Source organism: Helianthus annuus, chromosome 12 (assembly GCF_002127325.2).
Source record: "Helianthus annuus cultivar XRQ/B chromosome 12, HanXRQr2.0-SUNRISE, whole genome shotgun sequence".
NCBI lineage: Eukaryota > Viridiplantae > Streptophyta > Magnoliopsida > Asterales > Asteraceae > Helianthus > Helianthus annuus.
The window spans coordinates 92,780,913-92,797,485 of record NC_035444.2 but is presented as its reverse complement, the minus strand read 5'-3'; the positions used below and the strand labels follow the sequence as shown (position 1 = coordinate 92,797,485).

Sequence of the window (16,573 nt, the reverse complement as noted above, 5' to 3'; positions counted from 1 at the left end):
GAGGCATCTCAGAGAAAATGCGAGGGGTATTGAAGCGCATTTTAGGCCGGTGATCACTCACAATCCTTCACCGGTGGTTATTCCTCATAATAACCAAGGAAGAACCTTTGAAGTAAGGACTAATTCCTTACAAAGTTTGCCGAAATATAAAGGCCAAGCAACAGAAGAGCCTTATTTTCATTTAGAGGCCTATGACTCAATTTGCAACACTCTTGGGAGTCAAGGTTTTTCGACCGATGATGTGAAGTTGGTCTTATTTCATTTCTCTATAGAAGATAAGGCAAAGAAGTGGGGTTACACTTTGCCTTCGGCATCTATTTATACATGGGCAGAGATGCAACAAACATTCTTAGACGAATTTTATACCGCCCAAAAGACCAATGATGCAAGAAAAGGGTTAAGAAGCTTTCAACAACAACAAGGAGAAATGTTTCATGAAGCATTCGACCGTTTAAACATGATGATAAAAAATTGTCCACACCATGGGATTGAGCTTTGGGAGTTGATGAACGCCTTTCATGAAGGGTTGTGTGCCGATGATGCACGAGATTTGATGTCTATTACAAATGGGACTTTTGGCACAAACTATGAGCATGAGGATTGGGAATTCTTGGAGCAAATGGCAATCACTTCAAAGAGAAAGGCTCAAGCGTCAAGGAGAGCACGACCGGCCGTTACCCGAACACAAGTGCATGCGGTTGATGATGGTAATATACAAACTTCTAACCAAATTTATGATGTTTGTGCATTGTGTAATGAAATAGGTCATGCGGCTGAAAATTGCCAAGGAATGCTGGAAGGGCAATTTGAAGAAGTTCATGCCGTTCAAGGTCAAGGAGGGGGTGGTAGAAACTTCAATATGAATTCTAACACTTACCACCTTGGGTTGAGAAACCACCCGAATTTTCGTTATGGGAACCCTTCGAATCAATCAAACCCGAACTTTCAAGGTAGCCAAGGAAACTATGGTTCGCGTCAACCTTACAATAATCAAAGTGGATATCGAGGTGGGAACAACCAAGGATACCAAAGGCAATACCAAGCGGGTCAAGAATAAGGGGGGTCTTCGGGTGGAAATGAAATGATGGAAATGTTGAAGAGCATGTAAGCAGAGATGCAAAAGAGGAACCAAATGGATGATGCTCGCATTCAAAAGGATGAGGCCCGAGACAAAGCAATCCAAACTTTGACCACCCAAATAGGTCAACTTGCAACCGAAGTGTCCGAATTGAAGAAAAACAAAGGTCAATTACCAAGCGACACTAAGGTAAACCCATCTCATGGTACTTCAAGAGGTAACAATGTTAATATTCATCATGTAAGTGTTTTGAGAACTGGGAAAGAGTACAAAACCAATCTTTCACCGGATTTGGTTGATGGGGTGGTTGAGGATATAACGGGTCAAGATAGTGAGGAAGAAAATGAACCACCCATGGTTTCTTCTAAAAAACCCACTTTTAAATGAGGGTGAGGGGTCAAGTGAAGTACTGTTTCCTTCGGCTTTATTAGACCCGGGTAAAAAAAATTTTATTTCAAAACGGGGTCCTCAAAAAGAGGAAATGTGGGAGGTTTTTAAACAAGTTAAAATTAATCTTCCTTTACTTGAAGCTATCAAACAGGTACCCGCTTATGCTAAGTTTCTAAAAGAATTGTGTACTCAAAAGAGGCAACAAAAAGTGCCTAAATTGGTAGACTTAACGGAGCGGGTAAGTGCGGTATTGAAAGGAGACCTTCCTCCTAAGTTACAAGATCCGGGAACGCCCCTAATAAACATTCAAGTTGGAAATTTTCAAACCACAAGGGCGTTATTGGATCTTGGAGCCGGAGTAAGTATCCTACCGGGGGGTTATATGACCAATACAATTTTGGTCCATTGAAGCGAGTTGAGACAACGGTTGTATTAGCCAACTTGTCTCATAAACTTCCCCGAGGTATCGTACGAGATGTGATAGTTAAAGTTGATGAATTTTATTATCCCGTTGATTTCCTTGTGCTAGACTACTCATCCGCGGACCCAATTCAACAACAAAATGTTATTTTGGGTCGGCCATTTTTGAACACCGCACATGCTATTATTGATTGTCGATATAGTACGGTCGACATGACATTTGGTAATAGAAAAATGAGATTAAATGTTTTTACTAACGGTACTAATGTGTATGGTGATGAGTGTTTCTTAGCAGATTTCATAGATGGTTATGACCCGAAGGAGTTCGAAGAAGAAATGTTGGGTTCTTGTGTTTGTGATATGTCTTTGCAGGTTCACGCATGTGAGTTGGAGGTGGAAGAGAAAGAGCAAGAGGCTCTTGCGGTGAAAGAAGGAATACCGCCATGGACTCACCAAACGGACTCTTTACCGGTGGGAATTGATTCGGGTACAAAGCCTTCTTTGGAATGTCCACCAAGTGTGGAGTTGAAGGAGCTACCAAAACATCTCAAGTACGCATTTTTGGTGGAGAATGACACTTTACCGGTGATCATTGCTTCCAATTTGGCGGTAGCTCAAGAGGTTACGGCTCCTGGTTGACTTGTGCACGGCTCCGACTGATCCAAAAAGTGTAACTTCCTCATTTAATGGGCAATTTGAGGGGATTTATGAGGACTTATCATTGCCAATCGGTTATGCTTCACTTGTGAACGAGTTTGGGGAGTTCTTGGAGACTTTGTGGTGTGAAGAAGACATTTTTATCATAAGTTTAATTGTCTTTGATCTTGATGAACAATAGTACTTTTGTTGTGATGTTGCTTCAAGCCATGAGTGGCTAAACACTTTATGATCGTCCTAGATTGAAGGTTTGCTTGAGACATTTTGTATTTGATTTCCTAATTTCTAGAATAACAATCTTTATCTTTATGGTTGGTTTGTTATGGTGTATGACTGTTTGTTAGTAGCTTGTTAATCCTTGTGTTAATCTAGTTTGAAACCATACGTTCTTGGTGCCGTTGGCAATCGAGATATCATGGGTAGAATTAGGATTGGGTAAGGGTTTATTGATCATCGGGTAACAACCTCACGTTCTAGGAATCTGAGTACTTAGTTCCCTTTCATCACTGCAAGTAATCACACATGAGCTATGTCTATGTAGTTCTTTCTAGTGGAATGATAATATGAATGTTGAAACAAACCGGAAATCTAGGATGGTCATTTGTCTCTAATTTGCTTACACCCAAACTTTTCTCTTGCCATTTACTTAGTTTAATTTAGTTGAAACCAATTCACTCACATAAACTTTCAAATTTTATTTCTCTTGCAATTAGATTAATTTAGTTAAATTAGACAAACTTTCATATAGCACATATTCCACAAACTCCCTGTGTTTGATACCCACTTGCCACTATCTATATAGTTGTTATTGGGATTAAATTTGATTGTGACCACGACATCACGTCATAGCTGAAACTGATCTAACTAGCCTCTATATTGTTATACTTTAGTAAAAGGTAAAGTGGCATTTATGTAATTAGTGAGATTCCTCATTAAGCTCCTTGGCCTATAAATAGAAGTGTTAGGGTTAGCATTAGAGACTTTTTGCCATTTCTACAACTTGGAGAGCTTGGATCCTAGAGAGAGAAACTAGAGAGAGAAAGTGGCAAGGTGATTCACGTTTCTTGTACAATTTCAGATCTGATTATAGAATCACGATTATATTACGTCTACTGTGTTCGGTCACGTTCGTGTATGGATTCCGCACGTCACACGTTCGGTTACGCAATTGTTTCGGAGTCAAAACCGGTCCTAACACTTTCCTCATAACATGGGATGTGAGTATCGTCTCACTTATTCTTAGACTGACCTTTCCCTTATGACTATGGGATGTAGGTACTGTCATAATTTAGTCACGCCCTTTTTTTTGGTTTGTGACTCAAGTATCGTTTGTTTGTGGTTTTAGTTATGTTTATTTACTTAGTAGGTTTTAGGTCGAGTTGTCACATAGAACCAATTAAGACCTGATAACGAAACCGATGAAATTTGAAAAGGACATAGTGGACACGCCACTGGTACTTCCTATATATAAGTGTCCTTGTCAAACTATCAAAAGACCAGTTAGACTGGTCAAGAGAAGTTCTATGTAAGTTGTGTTTGTATTGTCAATCATGATCCGAATAACGAAGCCAATGAAAATTTGATAAGGACATGATGGATACACCACTGATATTTACTGTATATAAATGTCCTTATTAAACTATTAAAAGCCTCGTTAGACTGGTCATGAGAAATTCTGTATAGGTAGTATTTGAGTCATCGATCATGGTTCGGATAATGATGTGGATGAAAGTTTGGTAGGGACATGACGGATACGCCGCTGGTACTTACTATATATAAGTGTCTCTGTCAAATTATCAAAAGCAGCGTTAGGCTAATCATGATGGACTTTGTGTATTTATTTTTTTTCTTGTTGGTTGAGTATTTGGTGTCTCATATTCTACGACATTGTTAGTTCAACTCTAAATTGTGGCGCTTTACGAGAAAAACATTTTATAAAATCCCAAGTTGTTACATGGATTTTAGTTTAGGCATCATGTGTATACCTTATGACTCAGTTTGCAAACTTTCTCATGTTACAAGTCATTTTTTGGGACATGATTTTCTCTTAAACCCGTAATCCATCCCTGATACGCCATTCTTGGGCTTCACGATGTAATATTCGTATTGCCTCGGAAAGGCTATCTAATACACTATCATTAAAACTCTTCACTTCTGCATCTTTGGCATTAAAAGTGATTCCTCTATTCGGGGTATTCAACCCTTAATTACTAAGAACGCTACTACCTTAATCAGGTCTAAACCTTGCTATTGTTGTATCTTAGTTAGAGCGTACCCTCAGCATATTTAATACTCGTGGTTAACAGTGAAGAAATTGATCTGATTCCATGATTAGAGTTCCAAGTATTACAACAAAATTGAATCGATATCTTCCACGCCTGTGAGAAACGCTACACATCATCCTACACGAGCGGCTTTCTCCCAGTTTCGGGATGAAAATTTTTAAAAGTAGGGGGACTATAACATTTGTAATAAAGGATCTTAAAAACCATTTTCAAAATTGAATCTGAACCGTAATAGATATAAAGGAGAATTGTTTATACCCTATTTGCGTGGATACAAACCGAACTAAAAAATGTTAAATAAATAAAGGTTTACAATTAGTTCCTATAATTAAATTAATATCATCGGTTCTTTAAATGATGGTTATGTGTATAACCAAATGATGGTGCATAACCAAAAGATGGTGATCTCCAAACGATGGTAATGTCAAGCAAACGACAATGACCTACAACTTTGCATCTTCTGCAAATTCCAGAATTTTGCAACCGAACAGTTCTCTAGACACTCCAATTCTCAACCTTTTGGGTTGCTTACTGTCTCAGTTAATGGGGGTATTGAAGGCAATACTATATACCCACTAATGTATCATTAACAACTAATAACTAGATACTTAAAATTAAAACGAAGTATCTTTTGTGTTTTTCTAAGAACTCTAAGCTTGGGGAAGGTTCGTTTGAGAAGATATTTAATGTGAAAAAAAAAGAAAGGGCATATTAGTAAAATAATGTATTTCATTTATTACTCATATCATTAATTTTTATATCTTTAATTAATTAGTCAACTAATTATTAATTATCTTACATATAATCTACAAAACCTACACATATCAAAATTTTCTTACATATACCCTACACATTATAGAATTTATCCTACACAGTCGAAATTTATCCTACACACCTCGAAATATATCCTACACAACTCATAATTTATCCTACACAACTAGTAAGTTATTCTATACTTTAAATTAAGTTGTTGTTTTTTTTAATTTGGAAAAAGTATATATTTTGTAAAGGAGTTACAAATTTAATTTAGTTAGTTATTAAAGGGGGAGAATACAAATTAATGATTTATGTAAGTTTACCAATATACCCTTGTATTAAAACTAAATGCAAATATTAAATGAAGTAAAATGAAACATTCTTATTGGTTGAAACTTCTTCTTTTTTTCTTCTTACAAAAAAATTCTTCTCATTTGAACCCTCCACCTCTAAGCATTACACCCAAAGTTACAAATTCTTTGTGCTTAATCCCTGAGCCAAATGACACACATCTACTAATTTGGATTTCCATCTACCAATTTCCTCTCAATTTTGCGATTTGGACAAGGATCATCACCAAGAGCTTGGAACTTTGTCTTGATATTTATCCCATTTCTCCACTAAATTAGGTAATTCTAAAACCTATTTACTTTATTTCTCAATCCATTCATGTGATAGAGGGCAATTGCTATGCAAATTTTATTTTTCATTTTGTTAAGTCTGAGTTTAAAAGGTTTTCGAAAAACTAACAGTTAAGCTCAAAACAATTTTGCATTATAATAAAGATAAGTAATCACAAACGAGAAATCATCATCAACAACTGTTTTTCATTAATGACAACGATTCAAATTTTTTACAGAATGTTGACTATACAAACTCCCCATCAAACTGATCACTATAGCAAAGACTATTCACAGAAAAGAAAAGGTGATGTGTAGTGATGAATAGATCTCTAACAGGTGAGATCTATTTATAATAAGTACGAAAGCTTTGTTTGTGATTGGCTAACATCACCCTGATAGTGACATCCAACATTCCAAACAGAAAAGATTCCACAGATGTTGCAAACATCTGTGCAAATCTAACGTCTGATCTAACTATGCTAAACACTTATACAAAACAAGTACTGTTACATTAGGAAACATCTGTTTGGACTATCCTTTGTTGCTTTAATCCAGACATCTGTTTGGTAAGACAGATGTTTGGTCTTTTTCAATAGACCTTTACTTCAACAGACTTTAGGCTTCAACAGACTTTGTTTCTTCTTGAACAACGGTTCCAAGGCTTAGATCAGATGTTTTCTTGTCTTCAACAGATGCTCTGATTTAGGTGTTCAAGATTGTCGCAACCCCCACCCCTAGCAAACCCAGGAACGGGCGGTCGCGGCCAGTTTCGGTGGTATCGGTGTTTATTCATTTTGGCAGCGGAAATTTCATCAGGACAGTAGTTAGGAAATATTTTATCAGAGTAAAATACCACACTTTTACAATATTAAACACGTGAGAAAAATCCGAAGTTTTAAGTACACACATTTTCATAGGGATAAATCCTATTTTATTTAATAAAAACATCTCTTTTTTCTAGGTAACTTTATAGCCACTTTTCCAAACCTTCAGTGCTGTCCAGCTGGCTTCTATTTGGCTTTCACATTTTGTTACCTGAAACGCGTTTAAAAACATTTTGTCAGTGGGAAATACTGGTGAGTGAATCCCACTTTAATCAAGTTAAGTAAAAACCATTGTACAGTATTGAGGGCAGTCGCGCAATTACATTTGTTTCCATCTATTCAATTACCACCCACGGTACTGTCAACCCGACTTGTGGTCATGTTACTCCTCGCAAGGTAGTAACAAATTTTGTATAAAAAACCCCAACATACCGACGATAATTGTAGAATACAAATACTCAATGACTGTTTAATATATTATTAGTTGTGTGAGGTTTTGTAAAAACAATTTGCAAAAAGGAGATTACTCACGTTGCTGTCTTAGGTTTTTTGTAAGGATTTCCTGGTGATTATTTTTAATTTACACAAATGCACACGCGTTAGTATAATAACCCAATATTTACATTAGTAATACCCTCCCCGAGACGGCATTCCAACGACTACGTCGGGCAGAACCACGATAACCGTTACGGAACCCTGGATTAATCGGTAGCGTATCTAATACGTAACCGGGGGTTATGATACTTACAACGAGGCAAAACTTCGTTAATTAGGGGGTATTATGCCCGAGAATTATTTTATCTATGCAGAAATTAGAGAGAGAGATCGAGAAATGAACGACGGAAACTGAAGGCTGAGGGCCTTCTTATATAGGCGACCTTTCGCCTTCCTTCGCGGCCCGCGTAAGACGTAGCTAAGGGCTACGCGGTCCACGTAGTTGGGTTGGTAGGGCCTAGCTTGGCCTGGTCAGCACTATAGGGTCGACACGAACGGTGACACGTGGCAGCTCAGGGTGTCGCCTTGATGACCAACTATTGCGCCGCGCGTAAGAGACCCTAATGGTCTACGCGGCCCGCGAGCGACACATAAAACTTGATTTTATTTTATTTTTAATCATATATGGTATTTTGGGTTCGGTTTTTGCATACAGGGTCTATATTGGGATATTTTAAAATATATTAGGGTGCCGAAAATTATTTTGGAGGGTTGTTATATCCTCCCCACCTTGTTTTAGAGCTCGTCCTCGAGATCTACAGGAACAGGTGTGGATATTTCCTTTGCATTTCTGATTCAAGCTCCCAAGTGTATTTCGGTCCTCTTTTGGAGTCCCATTTCACTTTGACCAGAACTAATCTCTTGTGCTTGAGGTTCTTGACTTTCCTGTCTTCAATGTGTAGAGGTCTCTCTACAAATTTTAATTGTTCATTTACCTATATATCCTTAAGAGGTACCATCAGCGATTCATCAGCTAAGCATTTCTTGAGATTAGATACATGAAATACATCATGTAATCCTGCTATTTCCTCTGGCAGTTGTAGCTGACAGGCTACAAGTCCTATTCTTCTAATAATCTCAAACGGTCCAACATACCTGGGGCTTAGCTTTCCCCTTTTGATGAATCTTACCACTCATTTCCAAGGAGAGACTTTCAATAACACTTTATCTCCTACTTGAAATTCCAACGGTTTTCGCCTGTTATCAGCATAACTCTTTTGTCGGTCACGTGTTGCTTTAAGTTCATTGACTTGAATGATTTTGTCGGTTGTTTCTTGTACTATTTCAGGTCCAGATAGTTGCTTTTCCCCAATTTCTGCCCAACAAACTGGGGTTCGGCACTTTCGTCCATAAAGTGCTTCGAATGGTGCAGCATTGATACTTGTGTGATAACTGTTATTATAAGACAATTCTATTAAGGGTAAGTGTTCATCCCAATTACCTCTGAAATCAATTACACAAGCTCTAAGCATGTCCTCCATTGTCTGAATTGTCCTTTCGCTTTGTCCGTCCGTTTGAGGATGATAAGTTGTGCTTAGATTCAACTTGGTTCCCATTGCTTTTTGGAAACTTGTCCAAAAATGAGAGGTAAAACGGCTATCCCTATCAGAAACAATTGATAAAGGAATTCCATGTAATGAAACTAATTCATTTACATATAATTTAGCTAACTGTTCCATACTGAAAGTTTCCTTCATCGGTAGGAAATGAGCTGACTTAGTTAGCCTGTCTACAATCACCCAGATTGTATCATTACCTTTCCTTGTTTTGGGTAATTTGGTAACAAAATCCATTGTTATCAATTCCCATTTCCAAACTAGCATTGCTAACTGCTGCAATAAATCTGAGGGTTTCTGATGTTCAGCTTTGATTTGTGAATAGGTTAAACACTTAGAAACATAGGCTGCTATGTCTTTCTTCATTCCTATCCACAAGAAATTCTTTCTTAAGTCCTGATACATCTTATCACTTGCAGGATGCATCGTATACTTAGACTTATGGGCTTCTTCTAATATACGGTGACGTATGTTTCCTAATTTAGGTATCCACATTCTCTTCTTATGGAATATCCAAATTCCATTTGTTCCTTGTTCTAATTCCTTATTCTAATTCCTTAATCATTCCTTTTAACTTTTCAGTATCGTCCTTGATTACTGATTCTTGTGCTTTTCTAATCTGTTCATTTAAATCTATCTGTAGATTTAATTTAATAGAACGTACTTTTTTTGGCTTTTCATGATACTTTCGACTTAAAGCATCAACCACTACATTGGCCTTTCCTGCATGATACTGGATGTTGCAATCATAATCACTAAGAATTTCCATCCAGCGTCTTTTCCTCATATTCAGTTCCGTTTGCCCAAAAACATACCTTAAACTCGTATGGTCGGTGAAGATGGTAAACTTACTACCATAAAGGTAATGTCTCCAAATCTTAAGGGCAAAAATTATGGCTCCTAGTTCCAAATCATGGGTTCAATAATTCTCTTCATGATATCCATAACCTAACTTAGAAGCGTCACAATAAACTAAAAAATCTTCAGTTCCTTCTGGTAACGCTAGTATGGGTGCGTTGGTTAGTCTTTGCTTAAGAATTTTAAAAGCTTCTTCTTGTTTTGGTCCCCATTCAAACTTAACAGATTTACAGGTTAGCTTAGTTAAGGGAATGGCTATTCTAGAAAAATCTCGAACAAATCTTCTGTAATAACCGGCCAATCCTAAGAAACTTCTAACCTCGGTTGGTAACTCAGGGGTTTTCCATTTGGTAATTGCCTCGATCTTGGTGGGATCCACATGAATTCCTTCATGATTGACTAAGTGTCCAAGAAACTGTACCTGTTCTAACCAAAACTCGCACTTTGAAAATTTTGCATAAAGCTTTTCCTTTCTTAATAAAGTTAGAAGTGTGTGCAAATGCTTTGCATGTTCCTCTTTACTCTTAGAGTAAGTAAGAATATCATCTATAAAGATAATTATGAATTTATCCAAATATGGCTTACATATTCGGTTCATCATGTCCATAAATGCGGTTGGGGCATTGGTTAAACTAAATGGCATGACCGTAAATTCATAATGGCCATATCATGTTCTAAAAGCGATCTTAGGAATGTCCTCTTTGTTGGTGCATCCGTCTGTCGACTTCGTCTTGTATCGAGTCTTGCATTTGTATAGATAGATCAGGGCACGTTATTCGAGGAATTTGTCAAAATTAGGTTTGAAGGTAATTTCGCACGAAATTAACATGTAATTTCGCACGGAATTAGAATTTCGTATGAAAGTGATTTCGTTTGAACCAGTTCATGCGAAATTAGCTTGCCTATATATAGGGGTCCTGTAATTTCGTTTGGAGGAGTCTTGTAATTTCGTTTCCAGAGCCGAAGTGCTGCTGAAGTGTCATCATGCTGTAAAACTTTGTCAAATCAATCAAAAAGACAGTTAAAGTGAATATCTAGCTGAATTGAACTTGATATGTCTGTTTCCGCCTTTCATATTGAGTAGAACGCCTCTGAACGACTCATTTTGGTTGTGAAAACGATCCTACATGTGGTATCAGAGCTCAGGAGGAGGAGTTCTAGCAAATTCAGCTTGATTTCATCAGATTTTCCAACTTCTACACCTTCTTTTCAAAATTAAACAAGTTTTAATGGTTAAAATGGTTTGAATTTCACACATTATATGCGAAATATTGTTTTAACAAAGCCTTGAGAAAATTGGACCTAAAATTGAGCTATAACCTGATCAATTTGACAAAAGTTTGACCGACATGATGACATCAGCATAATTTCGCACGAAATAGCCCTCTTGATTTCGCACGAAATTACATTGTGTGGTTAATTTCGTTTGAAATTGTTGCTAATTTCGCACAAAATTAGATTTCGTTTGACATATTTCATACGAAATTAGTTATTTCGTACCAAAGAGATTAATTTCGTTTGTATTCAAGTTAATTTCGCACGAAATCATATTTCGTTTGGTGATTTCGCACCAAAAACATATTTCGTGTGATTATTCTGATTTCGTTTGTATTGATATTTCGTTTGAAACTGTTGTGCAAGTTATTTCGTTTCAACAGGGTAATTTCGCTTGAGGGATTTCATTTAAAAGACTCAATTTCGTGTGAAAGTGTCTGATTTTGAAACTTATTACCGAATCATGGAGGAGGAATTCTATAACGCGTTTGCTACAGCCCCGACTACTCCGGCTGTCATTGCTCAAAACATGAACTTGGAAAATGAGACTGGAACATTGCCAAAACCCCCGAAGCTAATGAGCATTGAGGAGTATTATGGTTGGAAAGATCGGTTTGAAAACTGGGTTCAAGCTAATCATTTGAGATCTTGGGAATGTGTTGAGAAAAAGTATGTAGTACCACGTATAGATTTGGGAATTGACAAGAAGATTTTTGAATTTATGGATAAAGAACGAGATATGTACAAAGCTGAAAAGATGATGATTAGTTTACTCCAGCAAGCTATTAAAGAGGACATCTTCATATTGCTCCAACATGATAAGACTTCACGTTCAATTTGGGAAGCACTTCGAATTAAATTTGAGGGAAGTGAGAAGATGATCAAGAGTAAAAAATCTTTGCTAAAGAAAGAATTTGATTTATTTACAAGTTTGTCGGGAGAAGATACAAAGAAATTGATTGAAAGATATTGTCACTTAGTACGTTCAATGTCTTTGTTAAGTATAAACAAAGACCGAGAGGAATGGGTCGACAAATTAGCTGATGCTTTACCTCAGAAAGAGTGGGGTACATATTTGATAATTCTAAAGAACACTGGAGAATATGATGGTTTGACAATTTCTCAGTTCATCGAAAAGATTGAAGGACAAGATCTTGAGCAACAAAAGATTGCTAGAATGAGCAATCCTAGTGCACAACAAGATGTTAAAATGTACTTTAAAGGAAGTGTTCAGGATGTCGAAGCAAGTCCGAAAATCCAAACTGCTTCCAGTGCAGCAAACTTATCTGGATCAATCAATCAAAGTCATAACAGCAGCAGTGGATTTCCTTCATACCCGAGTGTTAATCCAAAGAGTTCAACATCAAGTCATCAGTTCCAAAGCACAAACAGCAGTAATGGTCAAGTGCTACATTGCAACATCGCGTTGCATCTTCAGAATGGTCAAAATTTTTCTGAAGAAGTTGTTAAAGGTCACATATCATTACTTGCTACAGTGTTAGAGTCATATGAAGGGTTGGTTACTGGAAAGATCGGAAATCCTATGTTGACAAAAGAGGATTACGATCAGATCGATGCTGAAGAAATGGAGCTCGTGGACATCAAATGGTGTCTAGCTAGTGTTTTGAGGAGAGCTGAGAAATTTAAAATGATTACAGGAAGAGATGATTTTAGAGATGCTAATGTTTCTACTTTGGGTTTTGATAAATCTAAAGTTACTTGTTTTCGTTGTAGGGAGAAAGGTCATTTCAAGAGGGAATGCAAAAATCGAGAAGCAAGTGGAGCACAGAATCCGTTTGGTGGTAATGATTATTATCGAAAGGCCATATACCAAAAGGTTGCTCAACAACCGCTTCAACAAAAAGAACCACAAACTGCACATGCTAAAATGATCGAAGATGCAAATAAGAAAGCTTATTTTGGTATCATTTATCAAGACGATGAAAAAGTTGCAGAAGGCTTCAACTGGGACAAATACATTCCACCTGATTCAAAAACAGTGGCACTTATTGCACAGATTGTTAAAGAGCCAAATTTGATGAAAGAATGGATGAAAGTGTTCGCTGATGATGAGGAGAATCAAGATGAAGAATCTAGTTCTTCAGATGATAGTTCAGAAAAAACAATAGTTTTTGATCAATCACCAACTGATGACGGTGGTGATGATGAGGAAGAAATGCATATTAATATTGCAAAAACTCATTTATTTTCTGAAAGTTTTCAATTTTATTTTGCAGATAGAATTGAGAAGTTAAAGAAGAAGCGAGCAGCAAAGAATCAGAAAGAAGTAAAATGCGAAAGTGTAGATCAGGAAGAAAAGAATGAAGAAGTTAAAGTTGCTGAGAAGACGGTTGAAGTTGAAAAAGTGGTTGAAGTTGAGAAGGTTATTGAAATAGAAAAGATTGTTGAGGTCATCAAACCATGTCTTAAATGCTTGGAATCTTGCAAGAAGTGTGAAGAAAAATATGAGAAGTTAGCTGAGCAAGAAAAGATGAAAGAAAAGTTATTGTTTGATCTTAATTACGTGAAAGAATCATATGATGTATTGAACAGAATGGTAACTGGTTTACAAAAGACGAATTCTGAAAGAGAAGATGCATTGACAATGATGAATGCTGTGATGATGTCAAAGCTGAAAGCTATAAATTTTTACATTGAAGAAAGTGCAAAATGGAAGCAAGAGTTGGAAACGGAAAAGATAGAGAATGAAAGAATAAGACGGTGTTACAGAGTTATTCTAGTTCTGACTATTTGATTGATCGAATTTATCCAACTGTTGTAGGTCTTGAAGCTTTTCAAGATGAGAAGACGAAAGGAAAGGATACTGGTAAGAAATAGAGTGTCAGTTATAACAAGTGTCCGCCTCCTATCTGGGAAGGGTATGCTCCTAGAAAACCGAATGAGGAGCAGGTCAAAAAAGCAGTCAATATAAAATTGAAGTCTGAAACAACTGATGAATTACCAGAAAACATTGACGTCACGTTCACATCGTCTGACACTGATCATGAGTCTGAGTTAATAAAAAAAGGTGGTCGATCAGGTGTTGGATAAAGATGAGGAGTCTGAGTCAAAGTTTGAGTCTGAAAGTTCGGGATCATCATTAGTTGAAAGTCCAAAGTCGTCGATCAAACGGGTTTACAATAAAGAATTCTTGTTATCAAAATCTAATTTGAATGACGAACCAATCAAAGTGGCATATACTTTGATTGATTCAGACAAATTTTATTCTGATGAGGAATTTCCAATAAGAAGTGTTCAAATTGAAAAGATCATAAAGGTTTTCAAATTAACAGAAATTAATATTTCTAAAATAAAAGATGTAAATCTTAATGAAAAATCTAAAAGTACACTTTAAGAGTTCAACAACGCTTAAACAAGAAAAAGGGTTACGGTTCTGGTTTTCAAAAGAAACCAAACCATAACGGTAATTTCAAAAAGAAAAGGTCTTGGTTTTGATGTAGAAAATCATAAAAATATGAAAAATTTTAAACCAAAAACAAAATTTGTTTCAGGGACAAGTTCGGAGGAAGAAGAGAAAAGCTCATTCTGGAAGCAATCGAACAAAGAATTCCTTGCGAAGAAGCAAGAAGGAATGAAGAATGGAGCTTATCAGAGGAAGGAAACAAGAACCTGTTATCGATGTCAAGAAGTTGGTCACATTGCCTGGAACTGTCCAATGGCAACCTACATCAAACAGGAAGTTGTTTCTAAGCTTAAAGAAAAAGTTGTTGAGAAAAATGAACCACCAACTAAGAAATTCAGAGTTTTCAAAAACTCAACATATGAAGTTGGTGAATGTTCGAAGAAAAGATTTTACAAAAGAAGAGTTAATCTTGATAACCAAAAGTGGGTTGTTAAAAAATCAGATGTGAAATCTGGCGATGAATCTGATTCCACAAAATCAGAGGAGCCACAAGTTGTTCAAAAAGAAGATAACTCAGTTCCACCAATGGATGATGTGAACTTTCCACCATTGAGGGCTGAAAATTTTAAATCAAAAGTTGGTAAAATTGAGATTTCAAATCAATTCTATTCTAAAAAGAAAGAATTTGATGTTGAAAAAGTTTTTAGTGGAAATGTCAAAAAGATTTTTGGAAAGATGATCGATGGGAAGGTGAAAGGGGTAAAAGATTTTTATGAAACAAAGAAAGCAACTTACACCCCAAGTGAAACAGATGAAGAGGAAGTCACATCCAAGTTTGGTCAGGCTTGGATGGAAGTTTTCCATAAGTAAAATCCTGACTTGCCAGAACTCCCAGGTTGAGAAATTCACAGGTTGGTAACTGTGATATTTTGATTTTCAAGTGGTTAATCAGGGACATTAACTTGATTTTCTACAAGAGGTATTTTTTTAAATTGTCATATCTTATATTTACAAGTGGTATGAATGATTGAACAAAGTGATGAATGAATCCCCAACCTACAAATGGTAAAATCAACAAAACTTATTTTCCAGAAAAACCATTTTGATTAAAACAAACTTAAGTGTTTTGAAATCATAATGGGAAAATAGTTTGTTGTAAGGGGGAGTTCTGATTGTTTATGCCAAGTGGATGGCGAATTGAAGCAATTCACAACAGTTGTCACGTTACTTGTACAGTTTGTTTTCAAGTTTCTTTAAATGTTTTTGAATTTTAGGGGGAGTAAGAAATTTTAGAAAATCCAAAAACATTAGAAAAATTGAAAAAGCCAAAAACATGATAAAATTTAAAAAGTGTTTTGTTGCAAAAAGAGGAAATGATAGTACATCTGTGGACTATCACAACACGCTAAAGAATTGGAAAGTCTAAAATGTGATAAACGATCTCACTGTGGATATGCCAGTAAGTTTTTACACATTTAGTAGATTGTATTCGAGATATAAACATAAATTCAAGCTTACTTATATTGTGGGGAACACCTCTCGGATATATGGGTAACCCCCGAAATCTTATTTGAAAGATTTTCTATTTCTGACATACTAGGTCTTTGTGCGTGGTGATATCTGGGGTATTATACCAGGACTTCTGATTTTCCAGGAGCAATAGCCTAGTCCTCGTATAATGCTTTGCATAGCTTTAATCTTAAAGCCAGCCCTTAGTACAAAAAATGATGAAACATTGAAAAATGCTAATCATGTGCTGTTGAAGAAAAGATCCCCAAACGGGACACACCTAAAGTTGAGCCGTCATCTCTCTGCACGAACGGAAGTTCTGACCTTAGCTCTCACGGTTTCGCATTACCTGTTTACAGATATCATTAGTGTACATTCACCTGTAAGACTGAATATAGAGGTCTGGATACGGGAGTATATTCTGAGGTGGGACATGCGAATAAGTTTATGTAATTAAAACATTAATCTCGTATCTCGAAACAG

The 16,573-nt window shown here is 36.5% G+C and overlaps 1 non-coding gene across 1 annotated transcript; it reads right to left on the bottom strand.

Moving 5' to 3' along the window:
• Positions 1–383: 383 nt before the first annotated feature.
• On the bottom strand, positions 384–489 carry LOC118485298. The gene has a single exon (XR_004875602.1). It is a non-coding gene; the product is annotated as a small nucleolar RNA R71 (small nucleolar RNA).
• Between the last annotated feature and the right edge of the window lie 16,084 nt (positions 490–16,573).